Source organism: Neofelis nebulosa, chromosome 2, assembly GCF_028018385.1.
Source record: "Neofelis nebulosa isolate mNeoNeb1 chromosome 2, mNeoNeb1.pri, whole genome shotgun sequence".
In the NCBI taxonomy this organism is placed as follows: Eukaryota; Metazoa; Chordata; class Mammalia; order Carnivora; family Felidae; genus Neofelis; species Neofelis nebulosa.
The window spans coordinates 187,750,837-187,761,048 of NC_080783.1; positions in this window are offsets into that span (position 1 = coordinate 187,750,837).

Here is a 10,212-nt window from a genome sequence, read left to right on the forward strand (position 1 = left end):
GCAGGGCGGGCGGACTCACGGCGGTACTGAGCCTCGGGAGGCTGATGCAACTTTCCCTTTAAGAAAGCCACCTGGGCGCACCGCGGTGCGGACCCAGCACGCCTGGGCCGGGGGCTGCAGCATGGTAAGGGGGCTTGGGGAAGGGGGCGCTGCGGCCCGCGCCTCTGTCCGTCCTGCCGTCGGTCTGGGTTTGGTATCTCCGTGGGGCTAAGCCCCAGGACCAGCGAGCGTGAGTGTGTGTGTGTGTGTGTGTGTGTGTGTGTGTGAGATCGCGCTTGCATGCGGGCATCCGTGGTTAAGAGTGTGGGTGCACGCACGGGGATGTCTGTCTCGCCGCAAAGATCGGGGGTAGGTGCGCGCGTCTGGGTGTCACCGCTGTCGCCAAGGAGCTGAGGCGGGCGAGAACGGGGGGGGGGGGGGCGCTCCCGAAGGGGGGGCGCTGCGTGCCGACGCCGGCTTGGTCGGGGGCGGCGGGCGCAGAGCCGTGCGGGTAGCGCCGGAACCAGAACGTGTCACGGTCCGTCTGGAGCGCCAGTGGGTCTGCGCGCCGGGGGCCTTCGGCGGCCGGGAACCGGCGGGCCGGGTCTGCGCCCCGCGTGCGGGCTGCCGCTCCATCTCCTCGAACTGCTGGCCGGCCTGGCTGCCTATCTGGTTCCTCCAGCCGGCCTGCCTCCCTATCTGCCCACCCACCCACCGGCCGGGTTAGGGTTCCCGCGCACCCGCGGGTCCCGGGAAGCCGCGCCAGGGGGTCCCGACGCCCTCGGGATCTTTGTCCGCGGCTCCTGGCCGCGGCTTTGGGAAGGCACTACGGCCGTGGAGTTATTTTGGGGCTGCTACTCCGGGGAAAATCCGCGCCCTCCCTACCCCAACCTTCATTCCGGGTGCGTGTGGGGCGGGCCCGGGCCGCCACAGGTGAGGGCAGGGGCCTAGGAGCCGGGGGCGCCCACCCTCAGCCGGTGCCCCGCACCCCGTAGCCACCGCGGGGCTGTGGAAGGCGGCGGGCACAGGGCGGGACGGGAAGGGGGGCTAGCCAGGAGGGCCGGGAGGGGCCGGAGCCGGCCTGGGGGCGGGGCAAGGGGGCGGGGACCTCGGCGCCCCGGTACTTTTCCACCGCTGGGGCCGGGGGCGGGGCCGCCGCCTCCACACCAGCTGAGAGGCCCACACGTGGCGGCTGATGTAACACCGCCCCCCAACACCTCGCACCAGGATTGAATCGGACGCACCCCGCTTCGAGGAATCGGGGTGCTACGGAAGGTGCCGCAGCTCCAAAGGCGACCGCGCCCCTGCCTGCCGGCCCGGGGCCTCCTCGCTGTCTGCTGGCTGCTTCTTAAAGGAGCCGCGCCCCCTTTCGGGCCTGCTCTCCGTAGACCACGCCCCCTCCCTGGTCACTCTTAAAGGAGCCGCGTCCACAGCTCTCTGACAGCTCCAGCACAAAGCTTGGGTCTATTTCTTTGCTGAAACAAGCTTGATGCTTGGGCTGCTAGAAAATAAAGGTTGGGGTGGAGGGGGCGTGAGGAATGGAAAAGGAAAGAAGGACCGGAGAAGTCCAAAGTGAGGGAGCATCAGAAGGTTTGAGAATAGTGGGTGAGGGAACTGTGGAAGGGACCAATGGGCGGCACTGAGCATGCCCAAGTGTTTCCAAGGACGGCAGAGAAAACGCCCCCTTACTCGGCCTACACTGCGAGACTGCCGCGGTACCTGCTCTGTGCCCAGCCCTGGGGACACAGGAGAAGCACACCTTTGCCCTGGAAGATCTCTCCAGCTCATGGGGAGCCAGATTTGGACCTAGTAACCGTGCCTCAACACTGCATGTGACGAGCGTGTTAATTAGATGTACACAGCGTGCTTTGGGAGTACAGTGAAAAGGTGACTGCACCTGGAGGAGGAAGGAAGGCTTCTTGAACATAATGCTATTGAGACAGGTTTGAAGATGGGTAGGATATATACAGATGGAAATGGGGACAAGGATGCTTGAGGAAGACAGAGCCCCCTGAACAAACATGGAGACAAGAACCTTTGGGAAATGCTGAATAGTCCCACATGGCGGCAGGTGGCTGCATGCAGCCAACCTGGGCTCTAGGCAAAGCTAGAAGCCCTCCCTGGCTCCCACAGCCCCATCCACTTCCTCCATCACAGTGAACAGAGGTTATGCTTCCTCCTCCATCTTTCTCCTAAACTACAAGGTCCTTGAAGGCAGGGAAAGAGCCTGTCACCTTTCCATTCCCAGAGAGGACTCCCCAGCTGGCTCAGATGCAATTTACTTTAGAATTGATTGACAGACAGCTTTAGCCCTGTTTGGGGAGAAGGAAATACTGAGCAGTGAGACCGTAAAGATAACCGGGTCCTGTGACTGCCCTCTTACCATCCACAGCTCACTGGCAACTCACACCCAGCTCACCCTCTGCCCACCCTAAACCTGCAGGGCCCCAGCACTCCTGTCCCTGGGCCTGACACTGGCTTCTTCCTGTTGCACCAGCAGAAATCAGCGACCCCCTCCTTGTCCCTCACCTCCTGTCCAATTCATCACCAAGTCCTACCAATGTTACCTTCTATATTTTCCCAGATCTGTGCACCTTTCCCTACCCCATCACCACTTTCCTAGTCCAAGCCCCCTCATACCTGGCCTGGCCGCTTCCTGACTGTCTTCTCTTCCACTAACCCCTCTCTCCAGTCCTTTCCCCACACTGTATCTAGGGCGATGTTTTCAAAATGCACATTCCACCGATTGCCCCTGCCAGGTGCAACTCTGCCTCAAAGCCTTTGATCACTGACATTGCTCTTGGGATAAACACCAAAATCCAGGCCCCAAAGTCCCTGACCCTGCTTATCTGTCCACCTTTATCTTTGGCCACTTTCTCTCTGGCTATCTGAGTCCCAGCCTCAGGGTCTTTGCACGTATTATTTCATTTGTTTGACTCTCTCTTCCTTTTCTCTTCCTCACTATCGCCACTTTACCTAAATAAGTTCCTCTGAAATAAGTTCCTTAAACATAAACATCACTTCCTCAGGAGAGCCCTCTGTGACTCTCAGCGGAGGCCAGGTCCCCCTGCTGTAGACTCTCATAGAAGGATCTTTCTCCTCCACACACTTTATCTCAGTGTGTGATTGCATTTGAGTCACAAGTTTCCCTCTTTCCCCCTAGCTTGTAAGATGCAGGAAGGCAGAGACCAATGAGTTCTTGCTGCCCAGCGCAGGTCGGGCCCAGAGCAAGCCTGAAATAAATATTTGTGGAATAAATGAATTGAATTGTGGCCAGCCTTAAACGCCTGCTAAACAATCTAGGCCATATCCTGTTGGCTGTGGAGAACGATGGGAGGGAATCAAGGCTTTAGGGCTTTGGGAAGATTAATGGACGGGAGGGGAGGAAAATGTGGAGGACTTGTAGTAGAATCCAAAATTAAGCAGAGACTTCAGAACTTAACAAAGGAAGTATTACCAGACCCATCTTCCAGACTGAGAAAACTGAGGCTCAGAGAAGTTTAAGTAACTTGCTCAAAGTCACACACATGCTGAATGACAGAACCAGAATTCTAGCCCAGTTCTACCAGGTCTCAGTGCCCAAGCTCTTCATCACATGCTAAGCTAACTGCTTGCCAGTGATGGTCCATAAGCGGCAATGCTTCACACCCAACTCATTCTCCTGGAGACCAGCGCCAAGCAGTGTTTTCGTCACCGATCTCTAAACACTGTGAGCACAGGGACCGTATTTGCAGTCAGTGCTTGGGGATAACCTGAGCGAGAATGCTCTGTAGCCTCAGTTCCTGGGCAGAGTGTCCTCAGTTTACTTACCTCACCAGGGGCCATACTAATTACCCGCCCATGAGGTGGCTCTTAATTATGCCATCAGCTATTTTTACTATCATTATTATTACTGTCATTATTATTCGTTGGCTGAAGAGGGACGGCTTTGGCGAAGTCAGACCTAGAGTTTACGGCATGCGGTGAGTGAAGAAGACAAGGGTATGAGCTTCTAAGGGAGCATGCCCCTCCTTCTCCTCACAGCCCCCAGAAGCCCAGAGCCATGAGCAGCAGCCTCTTTAGGAGGACACTTTGAGAGGCAGAGAGAACAGCCTGGGTTACTGACAAAAGGGAGATGGTTACAAGTCACAACTGCACCTGCCCCTGCCTCGGGGAGAGGGCTGTATAGGACACTGAGTGGCCAGGGCAAGGTCCTAAGGAAGCCAATGCTTGGTTTTCACAGGCAAGGAATTTCTTCCTCATCTCTTCTGGCCTTTGAAAAACTTCCTGGGCCTGTAGGAGAGAGGTGGCCCTTGACAGGTGGCTGTGGGTGGGGCTGAGTGGCACAGAACGGCCTTTGGAGTAGAGTCTGCTCCCCGGGAGGGTAAAGAAGGGGCCAGAAGCTGAGCCCAGTCCCTCCCGAGACCCGACCCTATAGAGGTTGAACCTCCTTGTCCACCTGACCCAGGGTTTTCTTCCCATGAGAGAATTCTTTGAGGCTCCCTAAAGGTTGATTCCTCTCCTGAGGTCTGTCAAAAACTACCTCCTATTCCATCTGTGTTTGACATTAAACCTGTATACACCGGCACAGCCGTGTGGCCACTCCTTCCATTGGTCTGCTGCCTCCTCCAGCTTGTCAGCCCCACATTGCCTGTCAGATGTTTCCTACAAGGTCTCTGGCTGAGCTGGACCATCACCCCAGTATGTCAGCCTTACCCATCGCCCTTCAATTCAGTTCAACCAAGACTTGCTGCAAGCGAGCACTGGGCTGGGTGCTGACACAGGAGGTAAATGAAACACAGACCCAACCCTCGGGGGAATTCACAGACTCATGGTTGACGGACATAAGCAAATAAGTCTAATATGAGTTGATAAGGACACTAGTAGAAATATGCTTAAAAAAGAAAGGGTGAAGCAATTTGTTCACTCTCGTTGGGGAAGGTGCCAGGGAAGGTTACAGAGAAGTGACATTTAAGCATGGATTTGCAGTATTTTCCCGGGTGAGCAGGAGGGAAGATGTTGCAGGCAGAGGACAGCCTGAGCGAGGGCAGGGAGATGTGCCTGCCCGTGGTGTGTTTGGTGTTTGCAGAGCTTATGGTCCAGGTTGGTGACATGGCAACATGCCCAGCTGCCCCAGAGCCCAAGCTGAGTGGCACCAGGAGGAGGGAGGAGTCTCCTGGCTGTCTGGCTGGGGTGAGGTTGGGGAGTTGTGTGCTGACTCCCCTTCAGGAGAAAGGTTGAAGCCATTCACATAGACGATGAAGGAATTGGACTCTGTCCCAGTTCTGTGTTCATTTTTTTATCTTTTATAGAATTGGGCATCTGGAGAGTTAAAAATAGACCTTTGCCCATTGGGACGGGAAGCGTGGAGACCAAGGGATCCAGGGGAAGGGCTGGAAGAAGGGCTAGGAAGGAGCAGATCCAGGGTCATCCAGAAAGAAACGAGGCGGGAGATGGCCTGGCAGAGGGTGGGCCAGCCTGGGAGCGAAGTGAGGGCCTGCCAGCTGGTGGTCTGGGCCCTGCTCTACCTGTCCTGGAGAACCCTGAGGGCCACCCCGTCCCGTGTTCTGCCCTCCCCTTCCTGGGCCAGGTTCCCACCCCACTCTCTGCTCTCTCCACAGCTCTTGAGGTCTGTGGTCTGAAAGGTGCTGGAAGCAGAGCCTGTGAGTGGGGTCCAGGACTCCAGAGCCCCCCAACCTGCTGCTGCCATGGTAGGAAAAGGTGCCAAAGGGATGCTGGTAAGTACAGGGACCAGACTGCAGGGAGGAAGGGGGTGCGTCGTGAGCACCGCCCCCTCTGGGACCTTCTGCCAGCTGCTTGCTATGACAGGAGGGCCTAGGAGGCTTCTTGGGGCCCTGAGTCTGGCACTGCTAAGGCTCCTGAGTACTGGGGCTATCTCAGGCCCCAAGCAGGCAGCCCCTTACCCAACGAGTTAGATGGTGGTGGGGCTCTGAGCCTGTAATAGGGCAGATTCTGCCACAGAGCCCACAAAGGCATGTCAGGAGGCAGGGGCACACTCCCAGTCCTCATCACCAGAGATGCTCTGGAGAGCCTGCAGTCTGTCCTGGGCTGGGAGGACAGCGGGACACCCAGGACCGTCACATGGTTGGCTCCCCAGCACCCCACCCCAACCCTGTGCTCTGCCTGCCTCAGGGAATGTCCAGTATGAGCCGATCAAGGGGTCTTCAGACCCGGTCTGGCTTTTCTCTACTTCCCTGGTTCCTTCTCACTCTGAAAAGTAACAAAGAGCGTTTCATTTTGAATCCTCTTCTGAGGCCTCGGGAAATTTCCCTCTCCCCCTTCCCCTAGCCGTGCCCCCCTTCCTTTGCCCACTGCCTCAGAGCACAGGAGAGGAGGTAGTGAGATGCCTCGAGAAGCAGAGGGGCAAGGGCAGGACCTGGTCAGGGCTTGAAGGAGGCAGACTCAATGGATGGAGCAGGTTGGCACTGGAAGCAGGAAGTGGGGAAAGGATGTCAGATCCTATCCCAAGAGCAGTGGTTGGATTTCTTCTCTTGGGATCTTGCCTCGGGGACAGGCTAGACTGGGCAGCTGTCAGGGGAGGAAGCCAGTGATGAGTACAGCCCCTTCCCTTGGCACCTCTCTTGCCCGCATCAATTCCTTCTGTTGCTTTTCTCGTTCTGTTAAGAACTGATTGACCTAGGGTCTCTGCCAAGCTCCCCCCACCCCCTAAATAGGCTGTGTCTCTCATCAAAGATTTTTGGGACTCAGAGTACCTGGTCCAAAGGAATGGTCTGGGAGAAGGAGATGGGTGGTTTTTCCCCAAGGTAAGGACCCTCTATCTTGCCCTGTTCTGAGCTTCTAGCATTCAGCCCCTCAGACCTGCTCTGGCCTGACTCCTACCTGGTTGGAACAAGTCTGAATGAACTGGGCACGTGAAGGTATTCCTGAGCCAACCTGAACTCTGGGTGCTCAGAAACGGGCAGAGAGGGAAGCCTTATGACCTGAACACTTGCTAGAAATGGATGCTGTGACAGGACCAAAAATGGTCTCCCTTTCCCAGAGAAGTCTTGGAATTGCCACGGGCCTGTTGTACATAGGACATGGGGTGTGGCTCTGTCCCATCCTACATGGAGGCTCTGAGCCCCACGAAACCTAAGAAGCCCTCTGAGTATTCCCTGGCTGCTCTTCCTTCTCTGGAGTGACCCTGAAAGGACTGTGGCAGGCAGGCAGCGGGACCCATGTGGGCCACATAGGGAGCATGAATCACAATGTCCCATAATCCCTGCCAGGAGCTGAGCTTCCCGGACTCTGGGCTCTGCCTGCCGGGCCAGCATGTCTGTGGAAGGGAGTGCTGCCTTGGGACGCCGTTCCCAGCCCCAGGATGTGCCTAAAGATAGCCGGGGCTTAGTTTCCTCCATGCCCTCTGCCCTTTGGCTTCTGCCCGCCACTGCTGCGTTTGAGGCCCGTAACATCTGTCCCCTGGGCTCCACCCCCACCCCCACCACCACAGTGGTTGCTAGAGATTCTGTGCCTGCCTCTTTTTCAGTTCTGCTGATGACCTTGGGCTACTCTATTCTCTGGCCCCAGTTTGGAACTGGAGCCACCTCCTCCATTCAGTGCTCGTCTCTAGGATACAGGCTCTGAGGAGCGCCATCCCTCCTGGCTAACCTAGGCAGCTGAGCCAGGGCTTTATTAGGTGCCTGTGGTCCCCTAAAGGCAAATAGCTAAGGACAGTCCTTTCAGACGTCCCCTTCTCTGGATGCCATGGTAGGGCAGAAGAGAGGTCATTGAGGACCACGCATGGGAGCCGCTTGGACAGTCCCAGCCCCGTGACTTCTTTTACCACTTGTGCTCTGGTATGCAGGGAGCGGGTAGCTAGTCCCTGCCATGGGCTCCTCACTTCTATCTGCTTTGCCTCATGTCTGGGTGTGAGGACATGGGTCCCCTCGGCTCCCTTCAGTCAGCAGATACCCTGTGTCATCCTTGGCGCTCCTGCCCCGCTCTTCATGTGGCAGGTGCTCTGTGGAGAAGCAAGCCCCTTCGCAGCACGTGCCCAGGCCCACATGCCTGCTGCACGTGTCCCTCCCCCGACTCCCAGCCCAGATGGTCTCTGCCAGGCCAGCTCAGCTGCCTCCCTCACGCCTCAGCAGCTCCTAGGACGGGGCCGTGCGAGAACCCAGCTGGCCAGGGTGCCTCCAAGCCTGGGAGCAGCTGGGATGCTTGGGGGCACCGGGGGGTGGATGGGGTGATACTTCCATGGAGACCTAGTGCCTCTGTACACATGTGGGGTGGAGCTGCCTGAGGCTCAGAGGATGGGGAGCTAGAGGAGAGGAGCCCAGGACAGGAGAGCCCCCCACACACATGGCCTCACACCAAGGTCACAAGCTGAGCTGATTCAGTCCCCTTCCCTCTGCCCACTGCCCACTAACACAGAGTCTTGGGCAACAGAGGCCTTGGTGAGCCTCGCTGGCCTCTCCCCATGTCTTCGAGCACACTGGTTGCTTCTGCCGCCGGGAAACCTTGTGATGAATAAGAACAGAGTCACCTGGGCTAGGGCCCCGGGTGCCAGAACGTCTAAATCATCACAGAAGGCTTTGCAAGCACCGCTGGCCACCCGGGCTGCCCCGCCCTGACCTGTTCTGTTCCTCTCTGATATGAGGGTTTGTGCCTGTCTTATCTGCACCATCCACTGCAGGGCCAGGCACACAGCGGGTGCTCCCCCGGCCCAAGGCCTGGCATGTGGCACGTGCTCAACTCGTACAGGCTTGGCACACGCTGGGCACTCCCTCAGTATAGAGCCTGTCACACATTGGGCGCCATCTATCACAGTGCCAGGCGCACAGCGGGTGCTCCCCCATCTCAAGGCCGGGCATTCACTGGGTCCTCACCTGGCACAGAATTTGGCACACGAAGGATATGCTCATCTAGTGCGGAACATAGCACACGACGGGGGCTCACCGGCACCGGGCTGACACAAAGCGGGTACTCTCTTAACACAGACCTGACACACTGTGTTCTCTTTTGGCCTCAGACGTTGTGCATAGTAGGCACTCTGCTAATAGGTCCTGGCACACGGAGTGCTTTCCAAACACCGGTCCTGGCATACGGTGGCTGCTTTGCTAGCATAGGGTTTGGCCCATAGTAGGTATTCTCCTAGCTCAGGGACTAGCACATAGTAGTGGGCACTCTCCTTATACGAGGCCTAACACAGAGGAGGGGCTCTCTTAGCTGGGACAATGACCCAGATGGTCACTGGTCTCTGAGCAATGACCCAGATGATCAACCAGGTGATTAGAGATGTGCAACGACACATACCCAGTGAACTGGACGATATCTAGATCCAGGGGAAAAGGTCCAACAGTCCTCAGGCCTCCTCTCTGGACCTGAGACCCTACCCTCCCTTCCCCTTGGTCTCCTTCCTCTCCCCCTCCAGCTTCCCTGGAGCACACCTGCTCAGTCCTGTGCCCTCACCTCCCCTCACGCAGCTTCCCTGCAGCCCTCCCCCCACTCAGGCCAAGCTCAGCGGGACCTTCCCCCTGGAGTCACAGGGCACAACAATGCAACTAGATTGCTCGCCCCTCTGGAGGCATGCCCACTCTTATTAAGAAAAGTCAGAGGCGGGGGCTGGGGGAGTCGGCCTCCCAAAGTGGGGCTGGAGCAGCTGGATCCCACTAATGAGGCCTCATTACGGCCAGGGCCCAGCTGGGCTGCTGCCGCCTCCTGTCCCCATGGCCAGAGCCAGAGAAAGCTGTCCAGCCAGGGCTGCCTGTTCTGGGCAGCCTGCCCAGGCCAGGGCAGCCGGAGCCCAGAGCCCACCCTGGGTGGAAGTGAGCATTTGGGCATCATGGGTGACTGGGTCTTCCTGAAGCCAGTGGCCCAGCCAGTGCCTTGGCCCACAGTCTGCGCCCGCAGGAAGTCAGCAGAGCGTGTCTGGGGACCTGGCTGCGTGAGGCTGGCCCAGTGAGAGGCTGAGTCGGTGGGGTCTCAGGCCATTCTTAGGGGACTTGCTTGAGCTGAGGCTGGTCTCTACCTCCCCCACCAAGATGTACGTAATAATATGTCTACATCAAGGCATTTGCGGGCGGTGGAGGGGAGATTAAATGAATTAATATATATAAAGTGTTGAGGACAGTGGCTCATAGTAAGCGCTGAATATGTACCATCTCTTACTATTATTGCTAATACTCACTAGATTCGATGATGGGTGGACATTATCCCTATTGCAGAGATGAGGAAACTAAGACTAGACATGTTAATGACTTGCCTAAGGCTGTATATGGTGAGAAACTGGCA